General features: G+C 36.8%; 1 long non-coding RNA gene across 1 annotated transcript; it reads right to left on the bottom strand.

The window, feature by feature from the left end:
* Positions 1-2,190: 2,190 nt before the first annotated feature.
* LOC146953393 (uncharacterized) lies at positions 2,191-3,924 on the bottom strand. Its single transcript, XR_015027727.1, has 3 exons — positions 3,817-3,924; positions 3,142-3,201; positions 2,191-2,478 (listed from the first exon to the last, which is right to left on the bottom strand). It is a non-coding gene; the product is annotated as an uncharacterized LOC146953393 (long non-coding RNA).
* Positions 3,925-17,061: the final 13,137 nt, after the last annotated feature.

Below are 17,061 nucleotides of genomic sequence, written 5' to 3' on the forward strand. Positions count from 1 at the left end.
GCACTTAGCACCCCAAAACACAGCTGCACGACTAAAACTGTGCAAAAATCAGCACCAAAAAACTACCACAGCTGCCCTCAAACAAAACCGCCTCAAAATAAACACCGGATGGCTATCTAAGTAAGCATTCCGGAGGGTTCCAACACCACTCATAATACAAATACGAAGCAATTTTCAACTTACGCAAACTCCAAAACCAAGCTAACACCGTGATATTATCAACCAATTCCTCAATCTCAAAACCAGCATTATTGAAGATAATATCATTCCTTTTCTTCCGAATAGCCCAAATAGAAGCAAGCCAAATCAAACAAAAACCTCTTCTAATTTTCTTAGAAGTAGCCTCATTAAACCAACATTCAAAATGAACAAAAGGATTATGAGGAATTAAGAAATTAAATTGAAGCCAACTCATTACCCTTTGCCACACTTTGAAAACCACCTCACAATGCAAGAAAAGGTGTAACGCCGTTTCCTCCCGCCACCCACAAAACACACAATTCTTCGATGCCTCCACATTCAACACTCCTCTATAAGCTAAGTTCACCCTTCTCGGAATTCTATCAAGTAGCATAAACCAAGCAAATGCAAATATCTTTGACGGGGCTTGACATTTCCAAAGATAACCAAACACACAGTCCTCACCTTCGGGGATATTACCATCAATCACGAACACCTTCTTGAGAAGATTATAGCACGATTTTACCGAAAAAGCTCCCTCCTCGTCCGGCCTCCATCTCCAATCATCACTCCCTTCCCCCAACACCACTCCCTTCAACATACCTAGTAAATAATCAAGTAGTTCCGACTCCCAAACAAAAGATCTCCACGCCACATAAAACTCCAACTTCTCAAACCATCCGATATTAAACAAACCTCCCCTACACAACAATCCTTTTGCCTTGAAAGCAAAAAAAGTCACGGAAAAAGCTCACAAATGGGAATATTAGATCTAAAATCGTTCCAAAAACATGTACTCATACCATCTCCCAACTTCCTAACCACCTCCAGTTTGAACCAACTAGGCCCACTCCCCTCCTCCAACAAAATCAAATCTTTCCACCACAAGGAAGCTAGCCGATACCCAACCCATACTTATCTACAAGCACTTGCTTCCACACCATCGAAAATACTTTGATTCTTAAAGTGTTACTCTCCTCTGTACAATTCTTCCAATAACCGCTTTGTCTTCTCACTTTCAGTCCTTAAATTACCATCAACCCATGTTTTTCTAATCTTGAATACCTCAACACAAAATTCTTAGAATAAGGATGATCGTGAAGCATCAAAAGCAACTCTTTACCAATTGAAACTAGATGTTGTAATTTCCATTAAGAACTAGTCAAGTAAAGACGCTATTTGTGAGGTCCAAATATCTTAACTCAACTTTGACTTCCACCACTCAAATTTAAGTCTTATTTAAAAAAAAAAAACTCTCACCCTCGTACATTCTAGATTCACATTATGCACCACCTAGATTTACCTGCCTAGGAACTCCTCTCAAGATATCTGTAGAGATCTCTTGCAATGTAGCTTACAATACAAGTCTCACATTTTTTTAACCAACACTAAGATTACTAAAAGCAATGAAGTAGCATAACTCTCCTTCAACTCAAGCAAACAACGCACTCTTCAAAGAAATATCTGCTAAACAATGGGACAATAGTTCAAGATCCTATAGGTCCACGCAAGCTTATGGTAGCCAACCACTTCAAATAAGGTGGCTATCCTACCCTCCTAACAATTATACTTGTAGTTAATATCTAATGAGTTTCTCCAATCACTTAAATCCCCATAATAAAAGACAACCACCCTAAGACAATTGGGTGTAGACATCACACATTCTTGATACTAGTAATTCAATCGTCACTACTTATCATAGATAAGATCAAGATCAACGTGCTTGCGCTTAGAACACACACTATTTCAAGAAAACATATTGATTTTTTTTTTTTGGAGTAAGTCAGAAATGCACATCATCTTTAGAGGACTTCAACCGACATGACCAGCGCTAAAATTACTTACACAAACTACCCAGACATCCCCACTGTCCGAACTGGATCGAACTGCTCTGATACCAAATGTAACGACCCAAATTTTCGGACGTTAAATAGCAACTTCTTAGTGAAAAGACGAATATTTTTTTTCTTTAAAATAATAACAATAACTTAAAACTCATTGGATTCAAAATAACAACAAATAGATTTCTCTTAAATTTTCAAAGTAGTGAATCAGAGTTCTTACATTAAAAGTATAAATTCTTAAGAACAGGACTTTTGCCCTTTTCCTACCCAAGACAAAACCTAGCTGGTCATAGTTGTGGATGCTTGTGAATTTTTTTCTCAACAAGACTAATACCCATGTCAGAATATAGCAAGCCTCCAAATGTGCACCACTGTTTTACTTGTGCCTTCTTCTACTAGGTCATTTTGCATCCCTGACGTCACCGCCAAGGAGGAAAGACGGATTGACGGTTTTCTGTCCAAAAGTAAGGGTCATCTCCAACTAACAAACATGGTTCAAATAGGCATGCAACATAGATTTCATAACAACAAAAATAAATGAAACATACATGACACATTACTCTAGTTTCTAATCATCACCCCTAGCACCAAGATACAATATGACTAAAATGCGTTAGTCTCTAATGGTCAATCTATATGCCAATGCTCATGATCCGGATTTCACCTCTAAACGGAGCCAAATGTCCCACCATTGGACAATATACCCCACCATTGGGCAATACCCCACCATTGGGTAATAACTCCTAAAAATTTGATGTTCAGTACCCCACCATTGGGCATTATTCTGAATCATCTAATGCATGAGTGTCTCCGTAAATACCCCACTGTTGGGTAACCTCCTAAAATCAAAAGTCTAATATCCCACCTTTAGATATAGTTTTGAATCACCATTTTAGTTATTTAAGGTTATTCACCCATAAACAAATAGTATTTATATTAAACACCACAGAAACAATACACAAAATATTCATGCCAAAACAACACCACCAAGATAATTATCACATCACCAATATATAACACATAGCATTCATTTCAAAACAACAACACTATGATAATTATCACAGTAGAAATATATACGCACATACACGTATGAAAGCGTGTGGAGTGATGCCCTTACCTTCACAATAGTAGCTCTTAAAGTTTCCACACAACGGTCTTTGTTCCACTACATTTATACCTTCACAATTATATAAAAACTAACTTAGTGTAACTACTACCCATCATTATTCCTATGCAAGATTTGAGGTTTGGCTACGGTTTCTTATCACAAGAATTTCACTCAAAATATAAATAAATATTTCTAAACATAGACTAGTGTAAAAGAAAAATAATGAGTTTCAAACCTCTATATTTTCTTCGCAATTCTCGACCTGCGCGTTCAAGTGTACTCTCATTCTCAATTATTATTATTTTCAATTCTCTTAAGTTTTAGCAAATCCAAGTTTCGACAAATTAATAGTTGATGAAAAGAATTAACTTTAGCCTCTAAAACTTTCAAGATTCACACAGTTTGTCTCTATTATCATCCATTCATTTTATACCTAATCTTCAAACCAAAAATTTGTTTTCTAATCATTCCACTATTATAAAATCATTTGAACCATTAAATCATCCTAAACATTTTCGATACATTTATATACTCTAAAAATAATCATTGACGTCTATATTTTTTCAAGAATCTATCTACATATTTAGGGAGAGTTTTCAATTGAAATTTAACATAAGAAAGTAAACTCATTGGTTTCTAACAATAGGTTAATAATGAGAAAGAATGATGAGAAAATAGTCTTACTTGGTGATGAGGTCTAATTGCTAGTCCTTAAGGTTGGTCCTTCATCCTCTTTTCTACCTCCTCTGAGACTCTCTAATGTTTCCTTTCTCTCTCAGTTTTTTTTTCTTTCTATTTTCTAAGTGTAGAAATAATAAAGTGATGAATGAATAAAATGAGAGAGGTAACCGGTTGTTATTAATAGTGAAATACTCCTGTCACTAACTCCCTAATTGAGTGGCACTATGCTTAAAGAGAGGGATGTGAAACTGACCATGTAACTAGGAAGGAGGTTGCATTGTTTCTTTTCAAATACATGTCCCCATTTCTTTTCTGCAATTTTGGACCAGTCATTATATTTAATATTAGTTTAATAGTAACATGAGATAAAGATGAAAATTGGTTTTGCTACACGTACATGCATTGAAAAACAAATGGAACTCAAACCTAGAATATAGTAACTACTAGTACATAAGACAATTAGGTATCAAGACCAAGTCATTTCCCCTTACCATAGTAATATGCATAAATGGTACACAGTACACTATTTAATAATTAGAGGAATGAATTTAGCTATATAATTTGATGATGGTAATAATAATAATAGTAGCAATACTATCAGATAATAAATCATGAAGATAACATATTCTAATGTCGAATTACGATAAAATAATATAGAATAAAAATGGATAAAATATCCGGGTCTTACATCTTACACTTCATGTGATGTGGAATTTCAGACGCAACTAGGTGATGAAATTCATTTTTAGCATCAAACGAGATAAGTATTTGTGTATCGTCTCCACATGGAATAGTGCGTTATCAAGGACAGTTTAACATCAATTATCATTCCAAGTATTAAGAGTACTTGTTTGTTTGAATTGAAATGTAACTAGCTAAACTAATTGCAAAAAGTAAAAAATGAGATTAATAAGGATTGAAACTTGTTAGGAGTAGAGTTCCTTAACCAAGCATCACATGTAACCTAATGATCCATACGAATTCTAGCTTTATAAACAACATTATCACAATCAATTCTAAACTATCCTTCGTGTCCAAAGTGATATAATTAACTCTAAGATATCGTTTAAACATTCGTGTCCAAATCCCTTAAACGATAACAAAGTCGATCAAATAACCTAATCGACCGTGTCCAGCCTGATTAAGTATCCGAAAGCATTTAACTCTTGATTATGGTGATTATCACAAGATTAACAAAGATGTCAAGTAAGTTAACCTAAGATATATTGCTACTCTAGCTCTAGATTCAAGAGTTTGTGTCCAAAGCATCTTGAATCTCATTGAAAGCATTAACACAAGAATAACAACAATATTGAATATAAATTGCTAGAACCATATATTGCAAGATCAAAAGATTACATGTTTAGCAAGGGTCAAGTACCTCTCATCCCAACAAATAGTATTTAGCTACACATCATCATGGGAGCCTTGCAAGGATGGATTGAAAAGGAAAGATTCATTACACCTTGTGATGTCTCAACAAAGGAGAAAGATCCAACTTCCAAAATCACTCTCACTCTATGAAGAACTACCCTATTTCTCTCTATAAAATATCTTACAAGTGAAGAACTAAGAAAAGCTAAAAACCCTAGATATTTCCTAAGATATTTACAAAGAATAGCAAGTGGGCTATTTATAGAATTCCCACTATGCTTGAGCTCGCCTCGCGAGCAGCCTTACTCGCCATGGCGAGTTCTGTTTCCTTCACCATTAAGATACTGCCACGTCACCCTGGGAGGGTCAAACCGCCCTTACTCGCAACGGCGAGTAGCTCTGCTCGCCTCGCGAGCAAGAGGGTGCTCACGGCTTTTTGGCTTTGTTTTGATGCTCGCCACTGCGAGCTGATGTGCTCGCCTCGCGAGCAATGGGGTACCTGCGGCCCTTTTGCACTTTTCTTGGCTTTTTCATACTTGCTTAGCGTCTTGAGGTCAAATCCTGCACAATTGAGTAAAGTTAGGCAATTAAAGTGTAATAAGGCAATTATCACTTTTATCTCGGCTTTTCCCTAAATTACTTGCAAAACAAGTAACAAAAGTGCTTAAAATGTAACATGAAAGTATCACTTCCTAGCACTTATCACTAGGACATTATAAAAAATCAATCTATTTTCCACAAACGCACTCTGTTCTTGTGATATGCATTTTGGTAATAACCTCTTCAAACGATTAGCCAACACTTTGGAGATGATTTTGTAGAGTACGCTGCATAGAGATATAGGTCGTAAATCTCGCATGGTTTCCGGATTATCCTTCTTTGGAATTAGTGTTGGAACAAAATGTGTTTAACAATAAACCTTTGAGAGTTTTGATGATAACAAGGTAATAAAAATTGTCAATTGGACTAGCTAATATTTGTTCAAGTGTACAGGACCATAGACAAAATTTTACATCCTAAATAGGTTTTGAATGAACAAAAGAGAGTTAAGAAATCAACAAAAAGGAAGTTTTAAAGCGTCTGAAGAGAAGTGCTCCTGAAGTCAAAAGTGCTCCTGAAGTCAAAAGTGCTCCTGAATATAAAGTGCTCCTGAAGTGATGACGTCATCAGAAGCTGAAGTTCATCAGAAGCAAGTTCATCAGAAGCGACTTCATCAGAAGCTGAAAATCACCAGAAGCTGAAGATTCAAGAATTAATACTTCAAAAGCTGTCTAATGGATTCGAAAGCAATGCAGAAGACTGGGAATACAAAACAACGGTCACTTTGAGAAGATTTGATCAAAAAGCGTTGACAAAGTACAACTGTACGAAGTGTACAACCACTACCTCCACTACTCTGCAATGTCCATAGTACAAGACAAGAAAACAACTTTGGAATACAGCTCTGCCTGCAACGATGTTCCTTCACAATGGGAATGGATTTGAAATTGATCCTTCGTATGACAATACCCAAATCAGGAAAAAGATCATTGGTGATTGATCAAAGCTTCAAACGACTTTTTTTGATGTGCTGGCAATTTCACAACGTCTCTTTCACACCTCTATATAAAGGAGTGAAGACTTAGAGTTTTATATAAGACTTAACAACAATTTACAAGTGCCAAAACTTTGCTAAAATTGTTCTGGAATCAAAGTTCACTTAGAATTTCTGTGTTCAAGTTCATATCTTAGAAACTCTAGAGTCTTAAGAGTATGTATCTGATTTGTATTGTGAACACCACTGATTGTATATCAAGTGTTCAACCTCAAACATTTTTCTTTGTAATTCTGTTTGATTAGAAGTCTCTTGCAGTTGTGCTTGAGCAATAGAAGTCTCTTGATTGTGTTCAGGAGCATATGAAGTCTCTTGCCCATGTGCTTGAGCAGTTTGAAGTCTCTTGCTAGTTTTAGCAGTGAGCAGTTGTAATTAGATATTACATATTAATGAACTCTCCTTGGAAGTGCAAGGGGGACATGACTACTTCCGGTTTATGGAAGGAACCTGTATAATTGCTTTGTGTCTTTCTTCTCTCTCTCACTCTCTGTTTTTATCCCAGAAGCAGTCACTATTTGCTTTTGGCCAGTGTGTTTCAGCTTAGGAGAAACGAAGAAAAATCAAACACAATTCAACCCCCCCTTCTTGTGTTTTTCTCACCTTCAATTGGTATCTAGAGCCTTGGTATGTTGTCTTAATACTTAATAGTGTAACAGAATAAGATCTGAGAAAAACATGTCTGGTGAATCCTCCAACTCTGGTTCTGGCCAATCAAACAACAATGCTGTCTCATATGATTATGGTGACAGTAAGAAATCCAACTTTGGAAAGATTCCTAAGTTCAATGGAGATCCTGAAGAATTTTCTTGGTGGAAAACCAACTTCTACTGCTATGTCATGGGCTTAGATGAAGAACTATGGGACATACTTGAAGATGGTGTTGGTGACTTAGTTCTTGATGATGAGAGAGCTGTTGTTGATAGAAAGAAACATACTCCTGCTTTGAAGAAGCTTTACAAGAAGCATCATATTATCAGAGGAGCACTTGTCACTGCTATACCTAAAGCAGAGTATATGAAGATGAGTGACAAATCCACTGCTAAAGCTATGTTTGCTTCTCTCTGTTCTAACTATGAAGGCAACACAAAAGGTCAGAGAAGCAAAAACTCTTATGCTTGTTCTTCAGTATGAGCTGTTCAAAATGAAGGATGATGAAACTATTAAGGAAATGTACTCAAGGTTTCAAATCTTAGTCTCTGGACTACAAATACTGAAGAAGAGTTATGTTTCTTCTGATCATGTTAGCAAGATACTAAGAAACTTGCCTGCTAGATGGAGACCTAAGGTTACTGCCATTGAGGAAGTTAAAGATTTAAACACCTAAAGGGAACATGAGATTAGTCTTAATGAACATGAGCCTGCTAAGAAGAGTAAATCTATTGCACTACCATCTAAAGGGAAGTCATAAAAAGCTCTGAAGGTTGTTGAATCTGAAGAAGAGTCATCTGATGGAGACTCTAGTGAAGATCCTGCAGAGAAGATGGCTATGCTTTGCAACAAGCTTGAGTATCTGGCAAGGAAGAATAGGAAGTTTCTGAGCAAGAGAGGTGGCTACAAGAGCTCCAAGAAAGAAGATCAAAAGGGATGCTTCAACTGTAAGAAGCCTAGACACTTCATTGCTGATTGCCCTGATCTTCAGAAGGAGAATTCAAAGGACAAGTCAAAGAAATCAAGTTTCAACTCAAGGAAATTTAGAAAGCAGATTAAGAAGAGTTTAATGGCAACCTGGGAAGATTTGAATAGTGAATCTAGGTCTGAAAAGGAAGAAGCTGATGAAGATTTTAAAGTAGTTGTTGGGTTAGTGGCCACTTAGACTTCAGAAGCAGATCCTGACTCAGACTCTGAAGATGAAAATGAGGTATATTCTAAAATTCCCAGAGAAGAACTTGTTGAGTCACTTAAAGAACTTCTTACACATTTTGAACTGAGAACCAATGAGTTGAAAGATTTAAAAAAAATATGTTGTGTTAATGAAACAACAAGAATCAACTCTATTGGATCTGAAAGCTTCTGAAGAGGGACTTAGAGGCTTTGACTTCATTTGTAAAACTTATGAAGAAAAGCTCAAGTATCTTTGTCAAAAGCTACAAGAAAAGTGTAATGGAAAGTCTTTAAGCAAGCATGAGATTGCTCTTGAAGATTTTATTATATCTGGTATTGACAGAAGCAAAGTTGCTTCAATGATTTATAGCATTTACAGAAACAATGGCAAATGGATTGGATTTTCAGGAGGGAAACCTAATGAAATCAGTCTCAAATCATGTTGTGAATGCATCAAGGAAGGATTGAAAACCTTCTTTGTACCTGAAGGTGCCAAGTTGGAAACTGGTGTTCAATCAGAACCTGAAGCTTCTAGTTATAAGGCTAAGATTACTTCAAAGCAAAAGAACTCTAAGTCAAACACTATGATTAACTCTGATTCTAAGACTTCAAAGATCAGGATTCTAAAGATATCAGAACCTGTTCCTCAGAGTCTGGTGAAACCTGAATCTGAGGTTCTAAAGTCTAAGTTTCAGAAGAAGACAGTTACTGCTCCTGGAGTAGCAAAAGCAAAGGTTGTTAAACCTAAGGTAATGGTTAACCAGAAGCTACCAAACTTACAGCACAAGGTACAAGAAGTGAAGAGTAAAACTTCTAGTACTAACCTGAAAGGACCCATAAAACAATGGGTACCTAAATCTGAAAATGTCAATACTGCAGATATGTCTAAGAGCAAAGGAAAAGCAAAAATCATGGTACCTAGACAGAGGTTGCTCAAGGCATATGACAGGAGAGAAGTCTATGTTCCTCACCCTCACAATGAAAGAAGGAGGAAGTGTGAAGTTTGGAGGCAACCAGTCTGGCAAGATCATTGGTACGGGAACTATTGGTAACTCCTCTATCTCAATCAAAAATGTGTGCTTGGTAGATGGTCTTGAACATAACCTTTTGAGCATTAGTCAATTTTGTGACAATGGTTATGATGTGATGTTTGAAAAGATCAATTGCACTGTAATCAACAAAGAAAACAAATCCATAGTATTCAAGGGAAAGAGGGTGGAAAATGTTTACAAAATCAACTTCTCTGAACTGGTTGACCAGAAGGTAATTTGTCTCCTGTCAGTGAATGATAAGAAATGGATGTGGCATAGAAGGTTGGGGCATGCTAACTGGAGATTAATCTCTATGCTTAGTAAGTTACAACTTGTTAAAGGCCTATCAGACATTGACTATCATTCAAATGCACTCTGTGGTGCATGCCAGAACGGAAAGATTGTGAAATCATCTTTTAAAATAAAAGACATTGTCTCAACCTCCAGACCCTTAGAATTACTCCATATTGATTTATTTGGACAGTTAGCACTGCATCCTTATATGAAAGTAAATATGGATTAGTTATTGTTGATGATTACAGCAGATGGACTTGGGTAAAATTCCTGAAAAGCAAGGATAATGCTTATGATGAAGCACTTTCAGATGATGGATGGATACTGGCTATGCAGGAAGAGCTTAATCAGTCTCAAAGGAATGATGTGTGGGATCTGGTACCTAAACCTCAACATAAGAACATTATTGGAACAAAATGGGTATTCAGAAACAAACTAAATGAACAAGGAAAAGTAATCAGAAACAAAGCAAGACTTGTTGAACAAGGTTACAGTCAACAAGAAGGCATTGATTATACTGAAACATTTGCTCCAGTTGCAAGATTGGAAGCAATCAGGTTACTTCTTTCCTATGCTGTAATTCATGGCATAATATTATATCAAATGGATGTCAAAAGTGCATTTCTAAATGGAGTCATTGAGGAAGAAGTGTTTGTCAAGCAGCCTCCTGCTTTTGAGGATCTTAAGCATCCTGACCATGTTTTCAAACTTAAGAAATCACTATATGGCTTGATAGACTTTGTAATTTCCTGATTAAAAATGATTTCAAAAGAGGCCAAGTTGACACAACACTCTTCATAAGGACTCTTGAGAAAGACATTCTTGTTGTGCATATATATGTTGATGATATAATATTTGGTTCTACTAATGCATCTCTTTGCAAGGAATTCTCTAAGTTAATGCAGGATGAATTTGAAATGAGCATGATGGGAGAGCTGAAGTTCTTCCTAGGCATTCAATTCAATCAAAGCAAAGATGGAGTCTATGTTCATCAAACAAAATATACTAAGGAGCTTCTGAAGAAGTTTAAGCTAGAAGATTGTAAAGTGACGAACACTTCAATGCATCCAACCTGCACTTTAAGCAAAGAAGATAACAGTTCAACAGTGTTATACCCTAATTTTGGACCTAAAAATACTTGTTCAATTCCTCTTATCTTGCATTTCAAGCCATTTGAACTGTCTCTGATCAATTACCTTCCTCTGCATTTTATTTCAATGTTACTTGCAAAATTCACATGTAAGGGCATTTTAGTCATTTCCTATGTCAAAATTTCTTTCAGTCTTTTAAAAATTTGTTTGAGCTCTTTCAAATAGTTTGAATAAGCCTTCATTTCAATTCTATGTCAAAATCCATTTCAAAAATTGCATTTGAAGTCATTTTGAGTCAGTTTTGCCCCTAGGGGCATTTTAGTCTTTTCAAGAGTCAAAACTCTGTTCAAATCTTAGAAATTGTCTCTGAGTCTTTCAAATTGGTTTAAATAAACTTTTGTTTCAATTCTCTGTTAAAAATCCATTTTAAAATTTTCATCTGAGTCATTTTTAGTCGTTTTAGCCCCAGGGGCATTTTGGTCATTTCACACGAAATTTCGGCAGAGAGAGGTTACTTTAAAGTACCTCATTTAGGCCATTGGTTCGTTTTAGTCCGTTTTTGTCAATTTTAATCGTTTCACTTTACGTTTAGTCAAATTACCATTTTTAGTCCAATTTTATTTTATTTTTAAAGTCCTCAAAACTCCCAAATTTGTGTCCAAGTCCTTTTGATTCAAATTTTTATTTTTAAGTCCTCTTTTTTTGGTATTTCAAAATTTTATCTTTTTTTTTAAAATTGCAGATTAGTCCTTCTTTAAATTTACAGATCAGTCCTTTTAGTTTTCGAAATTGCAGAACAGTCCATGTCCAAGTCTCAGTCCAAATCATCAGTCCAGCACAGGTGTCATACGCTCATTGGATCAGAAGTCACAAGATGGCCTATAAAGCATTGCCTGTTGGAACAAAATGTGTTTAACAATGAACCTTAAAGGGTTTTGATGATAACAAGGTATTAAAAATTGTAAATTGGACTAGCTAATATTTGTTCAAGTGTACAGGACCATAATTATAAAGTTACATCATCATTGGTTCTGAATGAGCAAATAAAGAGCTATGGAAACAACAAAAATTTGAAGCTTGGACGCTCCTGAAGGCAACTTGCTACTGAAGAGAAAAAGCGCTCCTGAAGTCAAGCTGCTCCTGAAGAAATAGCGCTCCTGAAGTAAGCTGCTCCTGAAGAATAGTGCTTCTGAAGACAAGAGGTCCAGAAGCCACATCATCAGAAGCTGCGTCATCAGAAGCTGCAGAAGTCATATCATCAGAAGCTGCATCATCAGAAGCTGCCTCATCAGAAGCCATTTCACCAGAAGCTGAATATCAACTGGATTTGCAAAGAATCAAGAATTGAAGAATTATCAATGCAAAAGCTGTCTATTGGATTCGAAAACACAAACAAAGGATTAGTGGAGTTTGCAACGGTCATTTCAAAGGTGTTTGAAGGCGTGTGTTTGCAATTTGGACGAAAGCGTTGACATTGTACTTTGTACGAATTGTACAACCACGTTCTCCACTACTCTGTTTTGTGTCCGCGCTACAGGACAAGAAAACAGCTCCAGAATACGGTTTCGCCTGCATAGATGTTCCTTTGGATAAGGAATGGATTTCAAATTTGTTCTTCATAGGACAACAGCCAAATCAGGCAAAAGATTATTGGTGAAAGATCAAGTTTCAACAACGACTCTTTGGTGTGCTGGCAATTTCACAACGTCTCTCTCACACCTCTATATAAAGGAGTGAAGACCTAGAGAATTGGCAATGCAAGAACGCTGAACGAAAGACTCACAAGATTTTCACAAGTACCAAACCTCTGCTGAAATTGTTCTGCATTCACTTAGAATTTCTGTGTCTCAAAGTCATATCTTAGAAATTCTTAAGTCCATTGAGTCTGTATCTGATTTGTATTGTGAGCACCTCTGATTGTATATCAAGTGTTCAACCTTAAACAATTTTCTGTGTAATTTTGTTTATTTAGGAAGTCTCTAGCAGTTGTGCTTGAGCAGGAAGTCTCTTGATTGTGTTCTTGAGCAAAGGAAGTCTCTTGCTTGTGTGCTTGAGCATTGGAAGTCTCTTGCTTGTGTGCTTGAGCATTTGTAATCAGATATTACTCATAGTGAAATCTCCTTGGAAGTGCAAGGGGGACTGGACTACTTCCGGATTGTGGAAGGAACCAGTATAATTGCTTTGTGTCGTTCTTCTTCTCTCTCTCTGTTTTATTCCGCTGCATTTAGATTCTGATTATCACTTCAGAAGCTGTCTCGCTTAGCTTCTGATCAGTGTGTTCAGTTTTTAGGAGAAACGAAGAATTTTTCTAAAACACAATTCAACCCCCCTTCTTGTGTTTTTCTCACCTTCAATTGGTATCTAGAGCCTTGGTCTGTTGTGTAACACTTAACCGTGCAACAGTCAAAGATCTGAGAAAAACATGTCTACTCCTACTCCTACTGGTCCTGGTGATACTAGCTATAAACATGTCTCACATGATTATAGTGATAGTAAGAAAACCAGTATTGGAAAAGTTCCAAAGTTCAATGGAGATGCTGAAGAGTTCTCTTGGTGGAAGACCAACTTTTACAGTTACATCATGAGCCTAGATGAAGAATTATGGGATATTCTGGAAGATGGTGTTGGTGATTTAGTCCTTGATGAAGAAGGAGCTGCTGTGGATAGAAAGAAACATACTCCAGAACTGAGGAAACTTTACAAGAAGCATCATATTATCAGAGGAGCTCTTGTCACTGCCATACCCAAAGCAGAATACATGAAGATGAGTGACAAATCCACTGCTAAAGCTATGTTTGCTTCTCTCTGTTCAAATTATGAAGGGAGCAAGAAGGTCAAAGAAGCAAAGGCTCTCCTGCTTGTACATCAGTATGAGTTATTCAAAATGAAGGATGATGAAACTATTGAGGAGATGTACTCAAGGTTTCAAACCTTAGTTTCTGGTCTACAGATTCTAAAGAAGAGCTATGTTGCTTCTGATCATGTAAGCAAGATACTCAGAAGCTTACCTGCCAGATGGAGACCAAAAGTGACTGCCATTGAGGAAGCTAAAGATTTAAACACTTTAAGTGTCGAAGATCTTGTTAGTTCTCTCAAAGTTCATGAGTTAAGTCTTAATGAACATGAGTCTACTAAGAAGAGTAAATCAATAGCTCTTCCATCCAAAGGCAAGTCATCAAAAGCTCTCAAAGTGGTTGAATCTGAAGAGGAAGAACAGTCAAGTTCAGACTCTGAACCAGATGCTGCAGAAATGGCCATGCTCTCAAACAGACTTCAATATCTGGCCAAGAAGAACAGAAAGCTTCTCTCCAGAAGGGGTAACTCCAGAAGCTCAAGGAAAGAAGATCAGAAGGGATGCTTCAACTGTAAGAAGCCAGGTCACTTCATTGCTGAATGCCCTGATCTTCAAAGAGAAAAGTCAAAGGACAAGTCAAAGAGGTCTACATTCAAACCAAGCAAATTCAAGAAGCAGATTAAGCAGAGTTTAATGGCAACCTGGGATGATTTGGGTAGTGAATCTGGATCTGATAAAGAGGAAGCTGATGAAGATGCAAAGGTAGTTGTTGGGTTGGTAGCAACAGCAACTTCAGAAGCTGGGTCAGATTCAGACTCAGAAGATGAAAACGAGGTATATTCCAAAATTCCCAGAGATGAACTTGTTGAGTCACTTAAAGAACTTCTTACACATTTTGAAGTAAGAACCAATGAGTTGAAGGATTTAAAAGAAAAATATGCTGATTTGGTACAACAGCAAAAATCAACTTTATTGGATCTGAAAGCTTCTGAACAAGGACTTAGGGGCTTTGATTTCATGTGTAAAACATATGAAGATCAGCTCAGGTTCTTATGTCAGAAGCTACAAGAAAAGTGTAATGAAAAACCTTTAAGTAACCATGAAATTGCTCTTGAAGATTTTATTATATCTGGCATTGACAGAAGCAGAGTGGCTTCAATGATTTATAGCATTTACAAGAACAATGGCAGAGGAATTGGTTTTCCAGAAGTGAAACTGGAGAAAACCAATCTAAAGTCTTGTTGTGAATGCATCAAGGAAGGTCTGAAAACATTCTTTGTACCAGAAGGGGCTGAGTTGGAAACTGTTGTTCAATCAGAACCTGAAGCTTCTAGTTCTAAGGCTAAGATTACTTCAAAGCCAAAGAACTCTAAGTCAAAGGCTATGATCAAATCTGATTCCAAAACTTCAAAGGTTAGGATCCTGAAAAGATCAGAACCTATTCCTCAGAGTCTGGTGAAACCAAAATCTGGGGTTCTGAAGTCTAAGTTTCAGAAGAAGACAGTTACTGCTTCTGAAGTACCAAAACCTAAGGTGATGGTTAATCAGAAGCAACCCAACTCACAGCACAAGGTACAAGAAGTGAAGAGTAAAGCCTTAAGTACTAACCTTCCAGGACCCATAGAACAATGGGTACCTAAATCTAAAAATGTCAATGATGCAGGTATGTCTAAGAGCAGTGCCAAAGCAAAGATCATGGTACCTAGACAGTGGTTGCTCAAGACACATGACAGGAGACAAGTCCATGTTCCTCACCCTCACAATGAAAGAAGGAGGAAGTGTGAAGTTTGGAGGCAACCAGTCAGGCAAGATCATAGGTACAGGAACTATTGGTAATTCCTCTACCTCAATTAATAATGTATGGTTGGTAGATGGTCTTGAACATAACCTTTTGAGCATTAGTCAATTTTGTGATAATGGTTATGATGTGCTTTTTGAAAAACCCAACTGTACAGTAATCAACAAGAAAGACAAATCCATTGTGTTCAAGGGAAAGAGAGTTGACAATGTCTATAAAATCAATTTTTCTGAACTGGCTGATCAGAAGGTGGTTTGCCTACTATCAGTGAATGATAAGAAATGGATGTGGCACAGAAGGTTGGGACATGCTAACTGGAGGTTAATCTCTAAGCTTAGTAAGTTACAACTTGTGAAAGGGCTACCAGACATTGACTATCATTCAGATGCACTCTGTGGTGCATGTCAGAGAGGGAAAATTGTGAAATCATCTTTTAAAACCAAAGACATTGTTTCAACCTCAAGACCTTTAGAATTACTCCATATTGATTTATTTGGACCAGTGAGTACTGCATCCCTATATGGAAGTAGATATGGATTAGTCATTGTTGATGATTACAGCAGATGGACTTGGGTGAAATTCATAAAGAGTAAAGATGTTGCGTGTGACGTATTCAGTAGCTTCTGCACTCAAATTCAATCTGAAAAAGAATCAAAAATTTTGAAAGTCAGAAGTGATCATGGTGGAGAATTTGAAAATGAGCCATTTGAAGCTTTTTGTGAAAAACATGGAATTTTCCATGAGTTCTCTTCTCCTAGAACACCACAACAAAATGGGGTTGTAGAGAGAAAGAATAGAACTTTACAAGAAATGGCCAGAACCATGATTCATGAAAACAATTTACCAAAACATTTTTGGGCAGAAGCAGTGAATACAGCATGCTATGTTCAAAACAGGATCTATATTAGACCTATTTTGGAGAAAACAGCATATGAACTCTTTAAAGGAAGAAAACCCAATATCTCTTACTTTCATCAATTTGGATGTACATGTTACATTCTGAACAACAAGCTCTACCTAAAGAAATTTGATGCCAAGGCCCAAAGAGGAATCTTTTTAGGTTACTCTGAAAGGTCAAAGGCATACAGGGTGTATAATTCAGAAACACTCTGTGTTGAAGAATCTATGCACGTTAAATTTGATGACAAAGAGCTTGAAGATAAAACTTCAAAGCAAGGTGAAAGTTTTGCAGAGATACAGGTTCCTGAAGCTACTCCAGAACCTGATCGGATAGCTGAGTCTGAAGATAGTCCAGAAGCTGAACCCACATCAGAAGCACAAGATGAAGCTGCTTCTGATGAAGCACAAGATGACTCACATCAAGAAGATCCTCCCAGAAACACATTCAAACACAAGTCTTCACATCCTGAAGAGCTAATCATTGGAAACAAAGATAGTCCAAGAAGAACAAGATCACATTTCAGACAAGAAGAGTCAATGATTGGACTAAT

Source organism: Medicago sativa, chromosome 1 (genome assembly GCF_051527215.1).
Source record: "Medicago sativa cultivar Bolivia chromosome 1, Bolivia_mono, whole genome shotgun sequence".
Lineage (NCBI taxonomy): Eukaryota > Viridiplantae > Streptophyta > Magnoliopsida > Fabales > Fabaceae > Medicago > Medicago sativa.